Here is a 5,650-nt window from a genome sequence, read left to right as displayed (position 1 = left end):
AAGTGAAGATCCCTGCCAATAGTTATTAGTTAATTAATTAGAAAAATAGGAATTATGAGTAGAAACCGAAGTTAATCGAAAAGGACTCGCTAAACACCTGGAGGCTAGAGTGGGTCACCGATCAATCCAAATTTGAGAGAGGACGGAGGAGCGGAGGAAGTCAATGGCGGCAGCGGCCGGTCGTGCTGTGATCCGATCAATCCAGGGACCGAGGGGCGAGGGATCAGACTCCAGTCTCCAGGACAGAATACCTTTGACCGAGGGATCAGACTCCATCACACCTTGGATCAATCGGATCCAGGGACGAGGAGTCAGACTCCAACACAGGGCGAAGTGAACACCTTGGATCATCAAAGGACCTTTCCTGTAGGATGTAGCGACTAGCGATCGAGACATCGATGAGTAGGAGGACTGGACGAGGAGGAGATCGATCCCCGATTCCGGTTCAGCGCCGGTCGCTCGCTCGATACTCTCCGATGCCCTCCTCGCTTCGACTCCAGCAGTCCAGCCCACTCCAGCGCCCAGCAGCCCAAAACGCATAATTTTTTTAATACTATGTATATGTAAAAATTTGGGCCCCCCAGATTTCTGGGCCCTGTGCGGGCCGCACTTCTTGCACCACTGTAGGCCCGGCCCTGCATCCACCTCGCCTGCACCGAGCAGGTGATCATGTCGACCTTCGTGACAAGTAAAGAATCCCTAAACCCTCTCTGTTCATGTTTTTTGAGTCATCTAGATGTAGTCTATTCATGATAATGGTATCCTAGTGTTTGGAGGAGAGAAGCAATAGGGGCACAAAGGAACACTGGTCACGTAACAGGGCAAATGAAATGTTAGAGACAACTAGGTGAATTAGATTACGATGCATAGCAATTCAGACACTAAACCAAGCAAGTGGACCTTTTGCAACAATGATATGAAGTGGACAGTGGGATGAAGAGACACGGGATACTTAGTCCTGAAAGCTAAGTGCCGGTTAGGGGTAGTGAAGTGAGTAGACAACGATACAAAGCAAAATCGGACACTTAGAAAGTGAAATAGCTACGTACGGCCGCGTGCATAACTATCCTCCATGGTAGAAATCACACTCACATTTGTGAAATTGATTTTCTTATGATTAGAAAATGACACATCGCCGGGCTTATTATAATTTAAATGTAAATGTTCATTGTAAATCATAATTTTATAGGATCCCATGTTATTTCTTCATCATACTCGTTCCAAATATCGTTCTCCTAAATCCTCAGGATGTCCGTGGAAGACTGAAATTTTTGGGTCCGCTGCCAGATGGTGAGTTCCTTCAAATGAAATTGAAAAGAGGCCCAAACCATCTCGCTCTCTTCCTCGTTGGATGTGGGCGGATGACGACTGAGATCAGCTAGAGAGGAGCGTTATTTTAATTTTTACCAAAGATAGAAGCTAGTGCAAAGATAGTTTTTTCAAATTAACACGTGGATGTGTAAATCTTGAAAAGCTAAGCGGGCTAGAGAAAAAGGGAGAGAAGGGCAACCGATGCAGTCATGCTAACATCATCAACCAGTAAGAGGACGAAGAACACACTAAACAAATTCGTGTTAGCATTTTCATCGAGACCGGCTAATTAATCAGAAGAAGTCTACCCTATTAAATCCAGCCTCTCTACCCACCCCATTTGATTTGGTCATCTCCTCAAACCGTTCCCTATGCCCAATACACCAAAAATAGAAGCATACCATCCGATCTCTACTACTATTAAATAAACAAACGTATACATCGCTAAACGCACTCAACCTAATCTACACATAACATTCCTAATTAATTATAGCCCCACGATCGGACTCACTTAATTTCATCTAACCGTCCAGATTACCCTAACTGTCAGCCAAAAGTGTGTTTAGCGATTTTATCGTGCGGACGAAAACTCTGCTGTCCCGGTACGACCTGCGGCCGCGATCCCAACAATCACGCACGAAAAGAGGAAACAAATCCCAATCAGATCCCCTCATCCTCGAGCGGGCGATGTAAATCCGGTTTGCCATCGCAAGACCTCAAGTGGCGTGATCCTCCTCCCCCTCCTCACCAGATTTCGTCTTCGCCATTGAGAGGTGTTCAAGGGGGCGCCAGCGACGGCGGCTGGGAGCAGCAGCGCAGGTGCAGCACATAGGAGCAGCGGCTGTAGGGTCACAGCGGACGAGAAGGTGGTGCGGTTGAGGGCAGGAGAAGGGAGGCCGAGCGGTGCTAAAGGCGGAGCTCTGCTGCGAGTGTGGCACGCAGAGGCTGTTGCTGCTAGCCCCATGTTGGCAGCCCTGCGCTGTTAGCCCTGCTGTAAGCTCACGTCGGATAGGTTAGTTTGTTTTTCCGTTTAAAATAAACAAGCCTGCTGGGTCGGATGTGACCCGAGCATGCACGTAGCTAGGGGAGGCGCACGTAGCGAGCCCTCCCGTTCTTTTGTTTCTGTTTTCTCCCTCCTGGTCGTTTTTGGCTCTCACTGTGGACGCGATCGTGGGATGGTGCGATCAACGCGGATCATAGCGGCCAGACCGGGAGGGTAGACGAGTCAGTTGTAAATAGATAAGGGAAAAGGAATGAAACAGAAAATGTGGCGTCGTTAGCTGCGGCAAAAAGGCTTTCCTCTCTCGTGTGTGTTGCGTGCGTTCTTGAGCTCAGCGTTCTTCGTTCGATCGGCTAATCGGCAACGACAATTGGCATCAGAGCCCAGGTGTTTGATCCTTGGCACAGCGGCGGTGTTTGATCCGTCGTGGTCATGTCCGGGGACGAGTCGGACGGGAAGAACAAGGGCGGCATGAGGTCGCCGTCGAAGACGCCCTCATCCAAGGCACCACTCGCGCGCCTCTATGGCAGCGGCAGCGGCGAGTACCGCGTTGTGGAGTGCATCGTGCGAGAGGAGTCAGGGTCGTCCATGATGCTCACGCGCACGAACTACCAGGAGTGGGTGCTGGTGATGCAAGTTAAGTTGCAGGTCGCCCGCGTCTGGACTGCGGTGACCGACGACGCCGCCGACGAGGACGACGACCGGCGCGCGCTGCAGATCATCCTCACCGGCGTCCCGCCGGAGATGCTGCGCGTGCTGGCCGCGAAGGACACGACGAAGATGGCGTGGGAGACAATGAAGACCATGCGGATGGGCAGCGAGCGCGCCCACGAGGCCAAGGCGCAAGTGCGCCGGCGGGAGTTCAAGGATCTCCGCTTCAAAGACGGGGAGTCCGTCGAGGACTTCGGGCTGCGTCTCGCTGCCCTCGTCGCCGATCTGGAGCTATACGGTGACCCCGTCACCGAGCACAAGGCCGTTCAAAAGTTTCTCCGAGTGGTGCCGCGGAAGTATCGCTCGATGGCCGTGGCGATCGAATCCCTGATCGATCTGAAAACCATGTCCATTGAGGATCTCGTCGGACGTTTCTCTGCATGCGAGGATTACTATGACCTCGATGACGCCAAGCAGTCCACCGGCCAGCTCATGTACACCGCCGAAGAGTGGGCCGCTCGCGAGCACAAGTACGGTGGCGGATCATAGTCGGTCGGCAGCGGCGGAAAGGGCAAGTTACCAGGCAAGTCGTCAGCCAAGGGCGGCGGCGGTGGCGGGAAGCCAGCGTCCGGCAACAGCGGCGCGGGCGGCGGCAAGAAGAAGGGCAAATGCCATTATTGCGGCAAGGTCGGACACTGGAAAAAGGACTGTTGGTCATGGCTGGAGAAGCAAAAGGAACAAGGGAAGAAGGAACAGGCTAACTTCGTCCGCGAAGATCGCGACGAACACGATTAGGGCCTGCTCATGGCCGTGGTCACCAACGTCTCTACACCTGAGCTAGTGGCGCCCCAAGCTGTGTTCTTGAATGAGGAGAAAGTAATTCCCATGCCTTCACCCGATGGCCTTTGGTACTATGATACAGGGGCGTCCAGCCATATGACTGGGGAGAGGAACATGTTTTCTACACTTGATTAAGGTTTACACGGCACAGTGAAATTCGGAGACGGCTCTCTGGTGGCTATCAAGGGCAGGGGCGCCATTGTGTTTCGCTGCCAGAATGGTGATCAACGTGCTCTCTCTGAAGTCTATTACATTCCCAGCTTACGCAGCAATATCATCTCAGTAGGGCAGTTGGATGAGGGTGGATGCAGGATAGGGATTGAAGATGGGATCATGACCATCCAAGATCCGGGCCGGCGCATCCTGGCTCGCGTCAAACGGACGACACTACACCATGATAAAACTTTGGGGGCAATTAACTGCCGGGGATGTTAGGAATTAGGGGCAATTAGCTGCCTGCGAAGCTGTATGTGCCGAGAAAGACTGTGTAGGTCATGATAACTGCCGGCAATGGTAGTGTTAGAAGGGCAGGTCATCTGCCGGCATCTTTAGGGTCAGCCCAATTGCCCTGAAATCCATTTGAGGGCGAATGCACTGCCCTTTAGCACGCTGGCGGGGACGAACAATTTGAGGCCCAAAAAAAGGAGCGCGAGGCACTCGCGGGAGATTGGAAATTAGAAGCCACTCGAAGCCCACCGCGGCCACGCGGGCTTAATTTCCCCCTTCTCCACAATTCCACATATCCCCTCAGCTGGACTAAAAAAAACATATCTCCTCAGCCGCTCTCCCTCCCTTGTCAGCCGCCGCACTACATCTCGCCGTCGACTCCGCCAACCCTAGCGCCCTCGCCGACTCACTCCCATCCTTGCCCGCCCCGCTCAGCACCGCCGCCACCATTCCCTTCGTCACCCACCCATCGCCCGACGCCCCTGCATCCTCCATCCATGCCTCCACCCAGCCGTGCCGCCACCCAATCTCCATCGACGACCCCCCCACACTCGCACCTCCGACTCACGCCGCTGCCCATCCCCATCCACACCACACCCGGATCCCACTCCCAGAGCCGCCGCCGCGCATTCCCCAACCAGCAGGCACCCCATCTTCGTCCATGCCGCACCAGTATCCCCCAATCCAGCGTTGGTGCCCCATTCGCCGACCATGACACCGCCCCATCCCCTCCTTATCACCCTAAACGTCGTCCCGATCCCCAACAACGACACCTCCCCATCCCACTCGCCACCCCCGTCACCTGCTTTGCCTCGCACTACAGCACAGCGTGATTAAGATCTAATTGATTGTCTGTTCGTGCTAGTGCTACCAGGATTGTCCTCTGCCACATGTTCGTTAACTGAAGCAGCAGCAACAACAACAATCTCAGATTCGCACATAGAGGCTGCCACTAAGCTTTGTTCTCCATTCGTGCTTGGTCTTTACAGGTATGCTTTTTGAACCATGTTCTTATTGCGCGGACAGGCAAAGATTGTCTTGTTGTGCCGACATATATAGTAGATTTGGCTATGAGCTATGAGTCTAATAGATTCTTGTAACTTGAACTTTCCTCCACTAGGAAAAATTTGCATGACTGCCCAAAACATGATTCGTAGTTAATGCCTATCAGGTGCTATGTAGTGTATATGATGTAGTACTTCTGATTTAGTTTCATAAATGATCTGGATGATGCATTAGACTAGTTTGTGGTACTTCTTGCTGGGCTAAATATAAATCCATCTACAACAGAGCATTTCATGCCATAAATACTGCTGGTGTATGCTTCCACCTTTGCCCATTTTATATGTTGTTGATACTGACTGTCTTCTCATGTACAGTATATCGGTTGCCATTTCCTGG

Source organism: Triticum dicoccoides, chromosome 3B, assembly GCF_002162155.2.
Source record: "Triticum dicoccoides isolate Atlit2015 ecotype Zavitan chromosome 3B, WEW_v2.0, whole genome shotgun sequence".
Taxonomy (NCBI): Eukaryota; Viridiplantae; Streptophyta; class Magnoliopsida; order Poales; family Poaceae; genus Triticum; species Triticum dicoccoides.
The sequence above is the reverse complement of the archived record's forward strand: the minus strand, read 5'-3'. Positions refer to the sequence as shown.